The sequence below is a fragment of the Poecilia formosa genome, unplaced genomic scaffold (genome assembly GCF_000485575.1).
Source record: "Poecilia formosa unplaced genomic scaffold, Poecilia_formosa-5.1.2 Scaffold29, whole genome shotgun sequence".
Lineage (NCBI taxonomy): Eukaryota > Metazoa > Chordata > Actinopteri > Cyprinodontiformes > Poeciliidae > Poecilia > Poecilia formosa.
Window position 1 is genome coordinate 1,165,475 of NW_006799968.1, and position 19,061 is coordinate 1,184,535.

General features: G+C 37.0%; 1 long non-coding RNA gene across 1 annotated transcript in view; it reads left to right on the plus strand.

Annotated features, from left to right (window-relative positions):
• LOC103135975 (uncharacterized) overlaps positions 1–18,803 on the plus strand; it is a 47,044-nt gene extending 28,241 nt beyond the window's left edge. The window contains exons 4-5 of the long non-coding RNA XR_475977.2: positions 13,949–14,044; positions 16,875–18,803. This is a non-coding gene — a long non-coding RNA (uncharacterized LOC103135975). The remainder of the gene's footprint in view (positions 1–13,948; positions 14,045–16,874) is intronic.
• The last annotated feature ends 258 nt before the right edge of the window (positions 18,804–19,061 follow it).

Sequence of the window (19,061 nt, forward strand, 5' to 3'; positions counted from 1 at the left end):
CCTCATCAATGTGCAAATCATCTAACCTTGCCAGGCAAAAAAACAAACAAAAAAAACAAACAAAAAAAAACAACTGGTTTACAGTTTGGCTTTGATAAAGTTTAATTTACCCTTGCCTGAGGAGAATGACATTGTGCTTTATTTACTTTTATCTTGTTTTGTTCTACTGCTTCCTCAAGTCATACATAGTTAGGAAGACCAATCTAAAAGGCAGAAGTTGCAGTTTAAAGCTGGGGACACGCTACACAATATTTTGCCCAGTACTAGCCATGAAACCTAGAAGGAAAAATGTCTGCATCATTCTGCACTAGTTGGGGACAGTTGGGAAGATAAGATGGCAGAACAACCTGTGACTGTAAGAGGGAGTAAAGACACACGTTGTCTACAAGTGTCTGAGGGGAACAGACCTGGCCCAACCTCAGTCACACTCGGTTAAACATGATATTTTATTTTTTTTTTGTCAAACTTGGACACATTCATATAGTTTGAAATGACAATCGACCCAAAAGTCATCATGTTACATGTAGTCAATGAAAAAGTGAGAGGACACTTCACCTAAAAACTGATTAATTTTCTTATTTTTACCTGAAAATACATTAATAAAGACATAATCATTACTACCTAAATACAACATAAGAACACATTGCTATACAATCATCATATGGTAATTTTATATTATCTATTGATTCTTTGCCACTGATGAAATTTATTGAAATTGAAAATATTTTCTTTAATCAGGAATTGCTATTTGATTAAAATGTAATTAATCACGGTGAATTAATCACAAAGCCTCCAATAATTTGATTGTTTTAAGCACATCTCACCAATAATCAAAACATTTTAACTTTTGAACGTACAGTTAAAAATAGATTAAATTAAAAATATTTCAGTTATTTATAAAATATAAACAAGTCCTTTTGTCTGTGTTTTAACTGGAGTTTAACCCAATTTGATTTTAAAGAATTCAATTTTTATGGACAGAATATTTAACACAAGCAATATGCAGGCTGTCACATATTCTTCATCTAGTCAATCAAGTCTAATCATTATAGTGCTGTATGTTAAGGAAAAAATGATATGTTCAAAATCAACACCTAATGTTGATTTTGAACTAAACCTACTAAGAACAGGAAAAATTAATTTCCATCTCTTTTATTTTGCTGGGAGAATAAAAAAATAATCTGGTCAGAATTTATAGAATATCATCTATTAGTGCTGCCAACCGGTGGGTTTGTTTACCTATTAAAGCGGAATCCCACAATCAGAGTTTCTCGCATTTATTTGGTTTGCCAAATCCTGTAGTGTGTGAACCCTAGGCAGCTGCATATGTCAAGTATGTGATCTCTGGTCCTCCAGTCGTGAAAGAGAAACTTGTTGAAACCCGTCTGCTTGGGTGAACTCTAAGTACTTTTTAAAAACCTGTGAAAGTTGAGCAGTATGTCTTCATCTCAAAAAGAAGCATGAAAACACACATTTCAGATGAAATGCAGTTAGAACTCAGCATGTGAAGTGCCGAATCGCGCTCCAGGGGATAGTCACTCCGCTGCATCTGCCTGATTAAAAATAATTTTTCATAAACTACATGATCACCTTTGTACTCTGCCCCAGACATTGATCATCAATGGGTGTAATAAACACTCAGTGGAGTATCGGATGATACGTGGTTGATGTTTGTGATGAAAAAGGTGATCCCCCACGTTGTCGTGAACGTATTACCTTCAATTGCCATTACACATGAATGGCCATAATTACTACGTAAATTGCAATGAGTAGATTTTCTATTCATTAAAAATGAGCATAAATTTGTTCTCAATCAACTTCTTAACATGACTTCTGAATAATATGGCTTTATCAGACAGAAGTGTGTCTTGAACACAATTTCTAAACTCAATGTTATTATATCCACCCATATTATTTAAAAAACATGTTCATTTAGTAAATAGTAATAGCATGGATAGTAATAGTGTAATTTTTACTTTAATTTCCAAATACATAAAATAAAATAAAATAAAATAAAATATAAAAAACAAAAAAAAATCCATCAAAAATACAAGTGTTTATGCCATCCTTTACAATGAAGTTTAGTCATCTAAATACCGTCCGACTGATTTCAGTACAACTAAACGTATATTTTTGTTTATATTTAATTACACTGGTAACAAAGACATTTAAATATTAAGAATGAACTTTTATGCATAGTACTTTGGTTTGAGTTATTTAAAACAACTAGAGGTCTGTTTACTTCTACCATGTGGTTCTTGTACCAAACCAAGCTACGATAACGCTTCCCTTTGTTTTGCTTGAAATGTTGTATATCTAAGACCTACGATACATAAGACGGTTTGTTAAAACATGTTTCTGTATCCAAAAAGCAACGGATTTCTTAGACAACAAATTCTAATTAGGCTGTGCCCCTTTTCTCTTTTACAAAAGCAAAAAGTAGTGTTACACTTCCCACCAAGAATCTGTGTTTACCTGAAGCAAAACAGTAAGTCAATATAATGGCATGTGGAGCAAAAACAAGGGAATAAGCTCACTTTCCATCTCTGATTCAGGTACAAAATTGACAGGCGGCCCATGACAAGATGACCTAGATGAGTTTATCTATAATAATCAGACCCTACAGAGAAGCTGAAGAATGAAATGCGACTGAAATGAACACCTGCAAGGATGATGAAAGATGGGTAACAGGGCGTGCTCTCGGTGTCAAAGGAGAATTCAGCTTAGTATTAGGAGCACAGAATCTTGATTGGCAGGTTTCACAATCTACCGATATCAGATGAGAATGAACCAGAGAGAAAAGCCTCTTCTGCCACAAAAAAAAAAAAAATCTTGTTTTAAATTAAACAGCAAGCTGAGCTAATAGAACGGCAATAATGAATGAGGCAACATCTGTATGTCCTTAAACCAACATAGCCTGTGATGATTTGTAACATCACTTGTTACAGCCAGTCTCTTGTAAAATCAAGAGACTAGCTGGGACCATACCAGAAAGCTTACCATCCATCATCAGTGTCTTGATTATTACTGGTCAGGGTTGCATAAAGGTTGATCCATACAGTCTCCTGTTTATAACGAGGTCCGAAACGAGAGAAACGTTCATACAAGCCCCTCAGACCTAACAGATATGCAAAATCCTCCAGTTCAGCCAATTAGGCTTGTTTTTATTAATTGTGCACTGCAAAAATACAAAATTGTACAAAATCATTTTGGTAAGATTTATAAATATAAATATCTTCGCACACCTGAAACAAGATAAAGCTAACATACAAGTAACTTTTCAAGATAGAGGGACTTGTTTTAAATCAATCCATTAATCTTGAGGAAAAATACTAGTTACATTTTCAGTTTGTTTCAGTTATAAAAAACATTTTTCACCATGTTAAAAGTGACATAATCTGGCAATGTAACTAGTACTGTTTCATCAATAATAAGACCCACGATTCTGTATCTTGCTGAATAATTACTTGCAAGTCAGTTTTGCAGTGTCGGAACAAACTGGAGTACCTGAACAAACTCTACTAAATCAAAGGGAGAGCTTGCAAACTAAGGAAAAAAAAAAAAAAAAAAAAAAAACATTACCCAAGTGGCTATGTTTAAATCAACAGCAATACTTTTACATATGACATTTTTAGATATGAGTGTTCATTTTCACAATTTAGCTTTGTAAACAAATATGTTTCTCTAACTCTAATTTGCTGGGTTTTGGTATGCATGTGAAATATGATAAATTGTGTCGGCACATTCCCAGACATTTCACTCTTTAGGGAAGGATAAAAAGCTCAAAATTTAAATTAAAACCGAATGCAATAGTTTGCTCATGTCTGTCAAGGTTTACCAGATGTGCTCATTGTCGTGTTTCCCCTTAGGCCAAAAAATAAAATAAAACCTAAATGAAAATTGAGGCTGATGGGATTATTCAGATTCAGAGTGACATGCTACATTTGCTCTGCGCCACTATGTGACAGGACTAACCTTATTCTGTGTTTTTTTTTCTCTCTCTCCTTTGGTCAGTCTTAATGAAGCAGACACACCGAAAAGGATGAATTCTTCTGTCCAGATGTTATGTCTCGAATAGGATGGCTTTAAGCGCCTATAAAATGGATCCCATTACTGCAGGGTTCTGGGTGAAGCCTATGGAATTATGTGTAATTGTGTAACCCACATTTTGCTGGCATGGAGGCTCTGACAGAGGCGTGTCATCTGCTCTAAGCCGCTTTTTTTCAGTCATGATGTTGAAATGAGATCTGGTTTTAGCTGACAAAATGCTGAAACTAATATAACATAGAAGGGTAGAAAAAAAGAATCATCCCTTAGAAAAATATCATATCTCCTTTGGTGTTTCAGCTGACATTTTGCGTTAAAGGGTGCCTACATAAGCAGCCATCAAGATTTGAGAAACGGAAGTTGTTCCCTTCTCTCACAACACCGACTAATGTCAGAATATGTAGAGTTAAGTAACATGTAGGCTTATATGTGTGGAATAATTTCAAAGCGAAGACCTTATCAGATAAAAAAAAGCAGGCTCATTGTTACAACTTTAGAAATTCCCCTGGCGTCCCCCTGCTCCTCTCCCTGACCCCATAATCAGCAGCATCCTTGGCTGTGAGGTCTAATGCCTCATAAATGTTTTACAGCCAGATATGATTATGCTGCAACATCTGGCTATTCAATGTCAACCTTAACTCCGCCACTGAAAAAGTCTGAGAAATATGGGCTCTCTTTCACTCAGACTATGTCTCAAAATAGAAATTATATATATATAAAAAATAAACAACAACAACACAAATATATATATAAAATAAAAACTTGCCCTGTGGCGCATGTTGGCTTGCATACAGTAGCTTGAATCCCATGTTCTTCCTGTGAATGCATAAGTTATCTCCAGGTACTCCCGCTGTTAATCCAGCTGTCTATCTTGTCCTGTGGTGTTATCAAAAAGTGGCTAATTTAAACCTGTAAATAGCCGATACTACCCAGCATATTTAGCCAATGATTACTGCTTCAACTGGGGACATGTATGTATTTCTGCTGTATCTTTGTTTTCTAGTTAAACATTTACACAATAAAGATATCTGTAATTGTGGAAAGAGCTGTAAAGGGGCTGCTAGCAAGTTGCTGGCATTTAAATAACAATTAACATATCATGGCCTTCCTAAAATAATGGAGGGAAGCTAGTTTGCTATGTGAATTAGCCTTATTTTGCATAAATTTTGACGGAAATTAGTATTTTTTTGGAAGTTAATATTTCTTGTATGGACTTAATCTAAATTCTGATTATTTTTACAACTCTACTGACCACACAGGCCACCCTTCGCTCCGTACATGCATCACTGAGTCTTGACTGCCCATGAGCAAACGTTTTGTCTGTTTATCACTGCTTTTTCCTTCGTCTGCTGCAGATTAGGAAAAGCTCACCTTAGCTGCAGTTTTCCAAATGTTCTGACTCAGCTGTTCAGCCATCACAATTTTGACTGTGGCCAAACTCACTCATATCTTTCAGTTGCCCATTTCTGCCGTTTCTGACACAACAGCTATGATGACAAAATGATCACTTGCTGCCTTATGTATCCCAACCCCTAACGGATGCCATGAAGAAGAGATAAACAGCGTTATCTGTTGGTGGTGTTAATGTTATACCTGACTGGCGTATGCAGCAGCATGAAAGCATCATTTTTCAACATGAAAGACAAAGAGGAGACATGGTAACTTTGCTGATAAACACAAAGTGTTTTGAGATTTTAACCTGCAAACAACAAATTAAGGAAGAATGAGCTCAAGAGTGTTACGTGTCTGTGTCTGTCTGTGTATATGCGATGGTGGGGGGTCTGAAATTACTGCGGATAGAAGCAAATCTCTCGGCTTTGATCTTTGCAACCATCAAAGAGATCCGTCCTCCAAAAGTCAGACGCCGGGCTGCATGCGGCGGCTCATTTCATAAGCCTTTAGAGAACGTTCAACAAGCCTCTCCACATTTCTCCATCAGTGCCTGCCCAGAAACACACTCATGCTGACCACTTTACAGATAGTCAACTGCTAGCATGTCGCTAGGACATTGGTGATTGCAAAGAAAACATTGTGCTGCTTTATTAGGGATATTGTTTTTGTTTTCTACACAGTACTTTAAATTTATTGTCTTTCTTAATAATTCTAATTTAATTTGAAAAGCACAGTGTGATTTTATTAGGAATGCAAGTAACCATTACTTAGTCGTATTTTTAATTATTTAATATTCATATTTGAACAAAAACGACAAAGAACTTTGCAAAACAAAAAAAGTAATTATAGAATAAAGTGCATACTCATTGGTTTTTATTATTTGACCATGCAAAAATAAGTGCTCTTTTTTTAAAATCTTGATTTGAATCAGTGTCTGTAGTGTTTCTATCTTATACAGGCTAAAAAAGCTTTCTGTGCTGCATTTATATTTCTCATTCATGTCAATATAGCTGTATTATCTTGAGATGGACCAATTAATATGCAGGATTTTTTTACAGCATTTGTTTTAAATATTAGCTTTTAGACGTATAGGATGCATCGTATCCTCATTATTATGAATACATCTCTGAAGAGACAAGTCTGAGTCTGTTCAAGTCTTAAACAGACACTTATAGCAAATCAATGCATGGACGTACCATAACTTTCTTCAGCTGAATAGAAACAAAACTGAACTTATTATCTTTGGACCAAAAGAGGAACGAAATAGTCAGCAAACAGCTTCAGCTATTATAACTAGAAACTAGTGATCAGTCCTGGATTCTGGGTGCAGTGATGGATTCCGACATGAACCTTCAAAGACGCATAAAGACAATTACAAAGTCGGCTTTCTATCATCTGAAGAACATTTCTAGGATGATAGGGCTAATGTCCTGACAAGATCTTGAGAAACTCATCCACGCGTTTATCTTTAGTCGAACTGATTACTGCGAAAGCGTCTTCAAAGGTCCCCATAAAAAAAATCAGACGGCTGCAGTTGGTCCAGAACCTTGCTACTTGCATTCTAACTAAAACTGGGAAAATAGAGCACATCACCTCAGTTCTACAGTCCTTATACTGACTTCCTGCAGCTCATGGAATACACTTTTGTTAGTTTAGAAATCACAGAAGGGCTTTGCACCAAAATATCTTAAAGACCTGTTGTCATTGTATCAACCTTCCAGGCCTCTCGGGTCTTCTGGGTCAAGTCTGCTTTGCATCCCCAAAGTCAGAACCAAACATGGAGAAGCAGCATTCAGATTTAGTAATCGTACTAAATCTGAACGCTTCTGCAGATTGGAATTTGTTCCTCCAATCTGGAACAAACTTCTGCAAAAATGCTGAAACACTGAGGTCGTTTAAATTGAGGTTAAAACTCCCTTTGTTTAGAGCTGCCGTTTCTTAATACGTTTGTTGATTGCGGAAGATTGATTATTTGTAGTCTGGATTGCAACTTTCCTTTATTTTCTCTTTATTTTGCTGCTGCAATTTTTTATTTTGGGGGGGCGGGCTTATTGTGTTATGTTTTATAATGTAAAGCACTTTGAATGTAGCCCCGGCAAGGCGGAAAAAATAAACTTTAACATTTCACTCCTCTCCAGAACCATATATTTTGAGTGAAAACCTCTGAGAAATGCATATGTCGCTGGAAGACCTTTAAGTGAGGGTTTTGTTTCGATATCTTTGTTTTGGCCTGAGTGAGATTGCTCTGTCACATGGAACCAGATAATCAATAGCATACTTTTAAGTGACTGAAAGTGATCAGTTCTTATTGAGCCAATTGATTAGTTGGTGTAGCACTTCGGCATATTCTTCTCCAAGACAACTTTTAGTTCAGTTACATTTTTTTTCTACAGGTGAACCAATTAATCTCCCAGAGAACAGGATTCTCAAAATTTTTTGGCCAGTAATTAACGGGTCAAATACTAAAATATTAAAAAAATATTTTTTCTCTACTCCATAAATGCATCAAAGCTAATATTTTCCTTTTTTTTAAGTTATCAACCTGTGACATGTACTTTAATGTACTTATTTTTTTTTTTAGTTTAGTTGCATTTGTATAAAAGCTAGGGACATAAAACTGGAAAAATAGCCTATCTGAATTTAGTATTTACAGATGATTAAGATAAACATTTTTGTTTTATTCTCTGAACTACTGACAACCTTTATCAATTCTAAGTCATTCTGAGTTTTTACAAATGATCATAACAGAAATTATTTGTTTCCATACATTTTGAAACAAGAAAATAAGCTATCATTAAAAATAAGAAGTGCATAAGGCTATTTGTAAAGAATAGTTCAAATATCCATATTTGATGGAGTGAACCTGATTTTTCAATTGCTCCATGTATACACGTTGTTGTAGGGTTCAGAAATCTGAATAATAAGACAACTTATCAAGTTGTGTTTTTATTTAAGACAGACTGACGTAGAATGTCTGTCATTTATATGGAATGATTTAGATGTATGTTTTTATGTGTATATTGGGATAATCTTCATTTTCTGTTAGGCTCAGAGCTTCTGTCACATATGGCTTAGCACCTGTAACACAATCTTAGTCTTTTGTGTATTACAGCCCTGGAAATATCAATTCAGTCAGCAGGTCAGACCTAAAAGGAAACTGAATTGGTATTATTCAGGACAATTCTGACATTTCTTTTCTTTCTTTCTTTTTTTTTTTGCCTGTCCCTAAATGACAAAAAAAATAATTCCTCGTTGACCTATCAGTGATCTCTTTTTTGCCCTGGTATTTTTTATCATACAGGCATTTTTTTCATATGTGTATCTTGCCAAATTAACTCTGCTGTTAATTTGTATATTTTGCATATATTTTACCAAGGGAAACTTGCATGCTAACCAGATTCCCTAATTGTTGCTTTTGACGCCAAACTTAACAGGCTCCCTAACCACGTTAAACAACAGTCCATACGGTGTTTAGATGTTGTGACTGGGAACCGTGTGACCTTTAAATCTTATGCTCTTGAGGTTGTGTCTGGTGTTAAACGCCTAATTTTAAAGAGGCAACGGGAAATTGATATTTTTCTGCCATGTTTCAGCCTTTATGCACTTCTTGTTTAACTAAATTGCAGACATTTATGCCAGTTGCTGAAATGTTGACAGCAAGAACGGCACCTTTTCAGCTCAATAGCAATTTGTCGTTTAAGAACTTCAAGTTCAAAACTTCAGCTGCATAGCCCATCTGCATTTACAGCCAGTGACTCAGCTTGTGTTTGTGAGATTTATTCAAATTTTGTTTTGCAACTTTCCCAAGGTATTGGCTGCAGCCTGCTGGCAATACTAACACGGTGTGAACTGTAGACAGTGATTGCTTTTTTTCTTCCACATCCGAGGAGACAACTAAGTGAAGAGACATTTAAAATTGATCTGCGTGCTAAGTAATGGAAATTCAATCCACTCCAGGATTCAGCTGGTTACTTGAATACTTTACGTGCGCTCTAAAATGCATACTAATTTTATTACTTGGACAGTTTTGATATTCGTCGTCATTCCCTTTTTCCATAACTCCTTTCTGGGATAGTTATTGTTTTGATCATGAAGGTAAGACTTGATAGTTTTACACGGCCGTGGCTCAAACTCTTTGACATTTCAGCAGCCAAAATGTAACAGCTTTGCTTGCCGTTGCCAGTTTGTGCGTAATAAAATTTAACGCAGTGTTACTTCCCGGGACATAGCCCGTCTCTCAGAGGTGTCGGTACATCGCATTTTCTCCCATTTCATAAACACAATATTTATTGTACCTTTTGTCGGGTGCTAAAGATGTCTACAGCTGCATGCTCTTTAGTCTACATGGATGCAGTGCCTGATCAACCTGCTATAAGTGTGGCATAAGGATGCACCTAATATGAAACAAAGAGCAGAAACGTCACCTTAATCTTGCAGTCTCTTCTGATGCCTCTTCCCACTCTGTCATTAAAAAATAATCAGCCTCAAGCAATGCTGATTGCCGTCTCTGCACTCGAGTACAGCGCCGCCAAGGGCAAACTCAGTTCATGCCCATCTATCGCATCTATTTCCCAGTTAAAATACCTCACAAGTATCTCTCAGTAACGACTAAATCATTTGTAAAGAAATATAAATAAATGTAAATTCAATTACCCCCTCTATGTTTTTGAAGGCATTCATGCGACGTAGGGTGTGCACACATGGGAATTTGTTGTTCAGGAGACATTGATTAATTATGCCACACACAATTAGCCCATCAAATCGAGTGTGTCCTCCTCTCCTGTGGAAAGGTGATGTCAGAACGCTATGGGGCATTAAGCAGTAATGCTCTTTGTTTCCCTCGCGGAGCAGCAGAGAGGAAGAGGAGTGCAGAGGCTAGCATTTTATTATTTTTTTTCTTTTTTTTTTCTGAATAGGGAATTATGGAGCCTACAGGGCCAGAGGAAGGCTAGCGGATCCTTTTAGACCAATGTCAATACCGATAGCCATCACTGTTTGCACTCCGTCTGCCTAGATGTCTGCAGCTTCGTGATGATTGAGAGAAGATATGACAGTGAGACAAATTGGAAGAATCGAAGCTCTCTAACAGGGAGCATGGCAAGTATTTTATACACTTCATCAAGCCGCTATCATCGTCTGTGTCTTACTTTTTATATAGCTCATGTCAGCTCTAAATGCCAGTAATCTATTTCTCTATTTTTCTGTTCCTCGTTGACACAAAGTAGTTCCACTATTGCCTTGCAAATGTACCATCATCATCCAGCAGCAATTTTAAAGATAACGTTTGATATCTTGGAGGAGCTATCAACAAAGAATCATTGACTTTGTGCTGCTTTCACTTCAAAAAGAGAGCAGAGCTGAACCTGAAGGGTAGCGGCGGTTTCTGATACCATTATGTTTGGCAGCAGTTATAGGTGTTTTCCTAAGACTTATCATTGTATTGGTCGCTGCACAAGTTAAGCTAGCGATTCTTCATTGATTTTTAAAAAGTTATATCCTCAAATAAAATCCAAAGGTCATTACTACTCATCCACCAGTAGACCCGCACTGTATGATTGTAAATCTGGAATTTGTAGCCAGAGATATCGACGATAAGCTGAATATAATGGCCGTATCTGTGTTAAACTATCGAAGTGCTGCAGTCACTGTGACAGATTGTTAAAAGTAAGTTTAGATCTAAAGTCACAGTGGCTCTTTTGCTTGTAAGTTTTTAACGAGTTCAGTAATGATCCGCTGCTGGGATTCATTAGATTTTAAACCTCAAAATTTTATTTATTTATTTATTTTTTACTTCAAATGACCACTGTAAGCAACTTTGCCATATTTATGTGTTATGTACCAATGAGGAGACCATAAAAGAGCATTATAAAAAAATCTAATAAACTTCTCAGGGAGCTCATAACAAAATGAATAAATAGCTGTAGAGTTTTCAGGGTTTTGCAACAGCAGATGTTTGGTTATTAATTTTAAAAAATGCAGTAACATAATAATTGCGTAAAAAAGGCTTAAAATAAATTGCATCTTTTTAAAAAGAGTCTCCATTAGCTAACACATTACGTCCCAGTCACTTTGAAAGTCATTGTTTAGTTCATCAGGCTGAATCTTGTAAAAGCTTTTCAATGAGAAAGCCTTGCTTTGAGACAAAGTGACAAAATGGAAGACAAATCACCAATCTGCACACATTGGTTCTCTAGGCGATCAAAGTATAGGAAACCACAGAACCTATTGTGAGTTAAAAAAAAATAAAATAAAGTTAAGGGTAAGCTGTTTTTCAACCTTCTTTCCATGGATCAATTTAAGGAAAAAATCCAAATGAGTGATGTGTAAAACAACCCCCCTCCCCATCTTTTTTATTGTGTACTTAAAACCTTGAAAGTGCACACACAGTATGCAGTGGTAAAAATATATTTAGAAGGAACTTCAATCATTCAAATTGTTTTTTGCTAGAAAAAAAAAAATGGCACTGATTTAAGAAAGCCGAGATGTAGGCTGAACCTTTAGCCCCATTACTCCTCGCCGCTTTCTTGCGGGGAAACTATTGATTCACCCTCTAATGTGAAACACGGACCTACACCTTTCTGTGTGGTCAAAGATAATGGCTTGATGAAGTGTATATAATACTTGCCAGGCTCCCTGTTTTTAAAGAGCTGTGATCAAAAGTTCATGTGCATGTGCAGAAGGATCCCGCGTGTGCGAGCGGGTAATCTTTACAATGGTATTAAATTACATGCTCAGATGAACGCTGGATTTTATGGTCACTCTGTGTGTGGTGCTTTCTCTTGTGCAGATGGCTTGGAGGGATAAGGTCTGCTCTGGTGTCAGGGGGGAATAGTTACTTCATGTGATAAATGCTAGTCCCTTGCCATTATCATGCTAGCTCTTTTCAGGATAGAGCGATAAGTCCCTGAGGCTAATGCATGCACACACATGCCTCCTCAGATTTGCAACCCCTGTTTTATAGAACATGCTACCAAAACACTAATAGACCTTCCTGGATCATTTTAACTACCGGTGGTATTTGTTGCTGTAAAATATACTACAACACCACAATCTGATTCCTCCGGGGAGAGCTATTGATTCTAAAGGGGATATGTAGACCTGAAGCTGTCTTTATGCGCACGGCGTGTTGACAGGAGTAGATGTATGATCATATTTAATGAGATTTTTAAGCAAAAATAGTCACTTTTTGTTTTATTAATGAGATGCTGCACATATCAGTAATAAAGCTTAGGGTCTGAAATGGTTATTTACTTCTGCAGTCTCCACGGCAAAGACAGTGAAAGATGCGCCAGTTAGTGAGTGTACGGTGGGGTGAAGTGGCGCTGTTTTAATCCTCAGCATGTGCCCACAGTCAAGTTCCTCTTCTCCTCCAATCACAGAGAACTCTGCTCCTTAGTATTAATGCCAGCACCTAGAACACATCATTATTTAATACCAGCTGCATTGCACTTTGAGCTTTGCTTGATATGTGGGGATGTAAAACAGGCTGCCCATAACCCTTCTAAACACGTGGAAGAAATTAAAAAGAAAAGCTTTAAGTATTTTTTTTTTGTGTGTTTCAGTCATTAAATTTAGTAGTTGTTGAAAATGAAACAAACAAATACACAGCACTTTGGAAAAGTGTGCATACTATTTTAACATTTTTTCATTTTGTCATGTCATAGCCACTAACTTCAGGGTATTTTATTAGGATTTTATGCGATACACCAACAGGGAGTAAAAAGGGCAAGGTTCTCAATTGCATTCAGCTCCGAACTTTGACTGGACTGACCTAACACATGAATATTCTTTAATCTTAACCTTTCCTTTAATGCTCCATCTTATCCATTTAAACCTTGCTCTGTAGTTAAAATACTACATTTTCTGTTATCGATCTGATACCAAGTAAATACATTCAAGTATCACCGATATTGATACCGATACCGGTACCTTTTATTTGAGTTTGATGTAGCATCAAACTTCCGACTCTTCAGTGTTTTAGGGGAATTTGTATCTATAAAATACTTTAATAAACAACATATATTTTAAGGTAGATTTAAGAAACTGCAATACAAAAATAACATTTCAAAAAGAATCTGAAATACTTTATAAAGTGTTGATCTCACCGATTCTGATACCGACTTGGTATCAATATTATTGATATTTTGGAACAGTCCACCTGCCTTTTCTCTACTGTGTGTTTGTTGTTGGTTTTCTACCCCAAACAGAGTTCAGCCCTTTATGTGTACATGCCTGGTAGTAAACCTTTTGCTAATTTTCAACAAATGCCTGATTTAGTTAAGAGCACAACCAGTAGCGGTGCTATCAACAGATTTCCCCACCTGAGTTTAGGGCCTCTGTAAATTAATTGTCTTCTGGTTGTTCTAGATTCTACTTAGAAGTATCACAATAAATATAGCTTCACGCATTGGAAGACATGGACATTTTCCTACATTATACTGGCCTTTCTCTGTCTCTCTCTGTGTGACTGCACATACTTTCACTTACCCCGATCTTCTTCCACACATAGCAGGGAACAAGTGTGTCACTCTGAGACCAAGGCATCGCACTATGGGAAATCTTGGATCCCTCTCAAATCATCCGTTGCAGAGACGGGGAGACAGAGGTCAGTAAATTCGCAGTTGCTGTTTTTTTTTTAAATCTGTCCTCCACTTACCTACAACCATCTGCCCCCATGGCCCAGCCCACTTAAACAAACTAAAAGCCTGCAGGAGAAGGAGAGGGCCAGCAGTTGTCTGGGTCAAAATGTGGATTCTTGTTCTGGTTCATCAATGGTCCTCAGCTCTCAATGCAACCTGTGATACCAACCTGAGGGTCGGCCAGCCACTGATTTATACTGTGAAACAAATTTACAGTGCAATTTTGACTCCTTTGCATTATCTAAGACAAAATGGGCTTTGTGCAATAATACACAAAACGCAGAAATCAACATATCTTGGGTTGTTTCTGTGGTTCAGAAAGTGGTACTTTCAGAATCTAATACATGATTATATAACATGTGTGCAGTTATCTAACCATGTAACTGCATACATGTGGATGAAGTATTAATCGTGTGTCCTCAATGTGAATGATTGTTGTCTTTACGTCATTGACAATTTCCTAGCACACCCTCTAGGTGAGGCCAACGGAACAATAAATGTAGAAGCGCGTGTGCAACAGCCTTGAAATTGGTGATGGGCTGGGCTCGTTCATTTCAATGAAGCATCAGAAGATTTATTTATTTATTTTTCCATATGCAGCCTTTACACGTGGAACTCCACGAGGTTTACATATCCTGCAGTTTCTTTAGAAGAGAGAAAAGAAAAATCCTAAGCCGTTAAATATTATTTAAAGCTCTACAGTGTTTATTAAAGCCATTGTATTGCATTCACTATTATGTATGTCAACTGCGTCAATGATTCAGGATTTTCAAGTGCTTGATAAGTCTGTGTTTTATTTCAGAAGATCACACGAGGACTCGCTGTATATTTTGGCTATAAAGCTTACAATCTGTTGTACTTTTTTTTTTCCGGTTTGGCAAGAAGGTCATTAGTCATGATGATGCATGTAAAATACAAAATTTATTAATCTTCCTCTTGAGCCCCAAATCGTCTCTGGATAAGGACTGCAGAGGGATTCTTAACATGCTGCTCCGATGATGCAGGTTTGAAGAAAACATCTGGGTATATTCAATAATTGTCAACCTGTGGGACCGTTACGTTTTAATGGCCTTATTTCAATGAACAGAAGGAGAACCGCAACAAGTCTAAAGGTACCAGTTAACACATATCATTAAAAAACTGGGAGAGAAATATGTTTTTTTTTTTTTTGCTTTAAAATATGAGAACTAGGATCAGTTTTAGGCACAAGAGGAAGGATTAAAAATTTATTATTCTACAGAGTTGTCATAAAAGAAGCTAAGCTGAAAGTTGATTGCCTACCTATGAGTTTAAATCTTCATGGTACAGTTGAAACCAGATATTTGCATAGACTATAAAAAGACACCCTTTTACACTAAGTGACTAACAGAGTAATATTACATCACGCTACTGGATTACCAAAATTATTTCTATTTGCAAATTATGTTGGTAATGAGTCAGAAAATGATAGAGATTTTCTTATCCAAGAATTCTTCAGGATTTAAGTTGGATCTACAATGTTTCTTCCTTAAGCTTTTCACAATAGTTTGATGGAATTTTGTTCCTTTTTCCTTAACCTCCTGACTACCAGTAGTTCATTTTTGTCCTCTGTAGAGGACATTTATAAACTTGAAAATCTCCCACACCCTGCATTCTACTGAATTAATTCATTTTGGTATCTGGAGAGGACAGTTAGGACTTTTCAATGATACCACATGTGAAGGGTTGGGACTTTTGTACGTACCTTTTTCTAATTCAGAAAAATGGCATTCAACAGTAATAACACATTTTATGGGAAGAGACAAACCTTTCAAACCTTCCATGGCATTCATGTCAACACTTTTTTAATGGTCATTCCAAACATACTGAGTCAAACCAGTTTGTCATTAACTTGATGGAGATGAAGCTGTGGCCAAGCTTTTTCTCTCTTTCTGATATTTTCAGATTATGCTGCCACATCCATATTTGACAGTGGGAATGATCCCCTCAACATCCTTTTTCTTCCATATTGGAATGATGACCAAACACTACCACAGAAATTGTCTACAAAATAATTGTCCTTTTACTGGAATTCAGCTATAAAATGTAATATTGCCTTTCATTTTGCTTTTACATTATTGACTTCTCTGATTGGCTCTTCAGACTCTCAGTAAAGGACTTAACGATTGATTATCGAGATCCTCAGTTCACTTCCTGTTTATCTGGATTATTGAAATTTTTCCAGGATGTCACACATGATTTTAGGAGTTCCTTAAAACACACCTGCTATCTCCACATACCTCAAATATTGTAAATTAATCCATCAGAACTTAACTTAGCCATGTCACCATCAAATGTTTTGTTTATCCTTACAATGTAGTGCAAATATCCTTTATTATGCCACAATGACAACATTTCTTTGCAAAAGCAGCAAATGGACAGGGAATCAAAGCAGGTAAACTCACACAAAGATAGAATATAAAATATATCAAATCAGAATAAAGAATAAAAATACTCAAAACTAAGGACAAAATTTAAATTTCCTGACCTCGTATGGGGGGAAAAAAGTTTAGTTTCACTTATGGTCAGACAGTGACGGTGAAGAATTGTTGAGCCTTTTCAAACACTGCATAGAAATATCTGGCTTCAAAGGCTTATTTTCATCTGACACCGCAGGAATATCTTGGTGGGCTACCCGATGCTATTCTGCACATTAGCTCTGCTGCAAAACAATACAACACAATCAAACTGCCGTCTTTACCATGAAGGCACGACTTGGGATCCCGAAATCAGTTTTTTTTGTTGTTTTTTTTTTCCCTTTCTTTATGCTGCATCCAGGCTTCCACAAAATGTGTGCTGATAATCAGACGTGGGGCCACCACAGTGGGGCACTTGAAGAGCGTACGATGCAAGATGGAGACCTTGAAGAGGGGTAAATAGCTACTGAAGTGTTGCCTCCTTGTGTGGTGCTGTAGCTCAGGTGCTGGCTGCAGTTAGCGATGCACTAAACAAAGGGTGAAATGAGTGTGTGTGTGTGTGTGTGCGTGTGTGTGTGTGTGTGTGGCGTCGAGCTGCCATGACAGGCAGATGGATTTATTTCTTTGTTTACCCTGGCTCTCTGCCAGAATAGTCCTGACTGTAATTTCATTACCAGTCCTTAGTACATCTGTTTATTTAGTGACATCGGGACTGGAGTTTACTCAGTGTGCAAGTGTTAGACGCTGGCTCTAACTGTGATTTTTAATAAGATGCACACTCAGTTCCTGTTCTAATTAGCATCACGCAGAAGCCCAACCACTGCACATTTGAGCTGACACTGCCTATATAATTTAAGATTACAGGTTTTAATAAAACAGCCTCTTCATGCTTCGTTTAAACTGATCACCAGCTGCTGGGTCAATTGAATATTTGGGAATTTAATTAAGCTTCAGTTTGGATCACAATCTTTCTACAAAGTCGGGGGCTTGTAGTTTAAGCATCAGTAGGAGATATCAAAGAAGGGAAAGGATGATGTTCCAAGCATGAATTTTGAGATGTAAGCTCTATAATGCACTGGAATGGAAAGGTCTGGAGTGGCTTATCTATTTGATCTCTGAATCCTTTTGTTCGACTCCACAGAGTTGGACTGCTATTATCCTGCTTGTCCGTATTATGCTGCAGATTCCAGCGCAACCCTCTAAGGTATGCAGCATTTTGGCATGGCTTTTCCCCCTGGACTGCTCTCCTCATTATTGCCAGCATGTAATACAATAGTTACTATTGACTTCTTGGGATGCTGTCGTCATACTGAATTGACTGTGTTGCTTTGGTCTTAAAGTAGGTTAATTTCACTCAGTGGTACACGAGTAAATATTGTATGAAGCTCCTGAGCCGTGAAATATGAGAATGTTGCTGCCCTCTGTATGCATCTCCATATGTTAACTCATGTTTATTGTGTGTACAGTAGAGCCCGTCCATCGGGTCGGGATGCTTGACATTGTGTAATGGAAGAAAGTGCCAGATGTTCAACCAGTGAAGTAATCCACACAATGTCAGATTATTCATGAATCATTCTGTTTTCTGCTACATTGAAATCAAAACACAGTGGCATAAAAGAATATCCTACAAAAATGTTTCACTCCAGGAAACAGGCTTCTAAGGCCTCATCCACACATAGCTGGATATCTATGAAACTGGAAAGTTTTTTATTGCGATTTGGTCTTTCATCCACACGTAAACTCCATCTAATATCACTAAAAACAATTAATAAAAACCTCAAGCAAAGTGTGGGTTTGAGAATTTTCCCTATTGGCGTTTGTACATAGGAAAGAGGCTCCTGTGCACATTACAGTCTGTGACAAATAATGTGTCACATGTGACTTTTGTTATTGTTTGGCCGTGCAGTGGAGGAAAAATGACAGGTGATGATTTTTACGTTGGTTCAGATGCTTTTTTCCTGTTTTACCAGCCAAACTGTTGCAATACATTGAATTGCAAAGAAGAAACAATGCTTGGAGGTCAGCTGTTTTACACCAACTACTCCTACCAATATGGAGGCATAATGCCGTTTCCACGTCCACACATGGCACGATTCCCAAATGACATCGTCTCATGTTTTATTAATTTTATATTCTAACATGGCATTTAAAAGTAGTTTAACCTATTTGTCTGTCCACACAAATGAATCTCCTGTCACCAGATTCCTAACAGGAAGTAGTGGTTATTTTTGATGGATTTTGATTGGCGGACATAAGGTTTAGCTTTGCTCTACACTGTCCTCTATGGGTTTGTTTATATGACCAAACAGATGAATCAGTTACCTACTTTAAAAAAATTTAGGGTAATTTTTGGGTGTCTTTGCATTTTAAATAGAAAATGATACTTGTCTGTTCAGAGATACAGAATACACACAGCATTCATGAAATTAACTGTCTTAAGAACTTCGACTTGGTGTTGGAAATCAAATAAACCTGGTGTCTTTAAAGCCCTGGCTGTTTTTCTCTCTCTCTCTCTCTCTCTCTCTCTCTCTCTCTCTCTCTCTCTCTC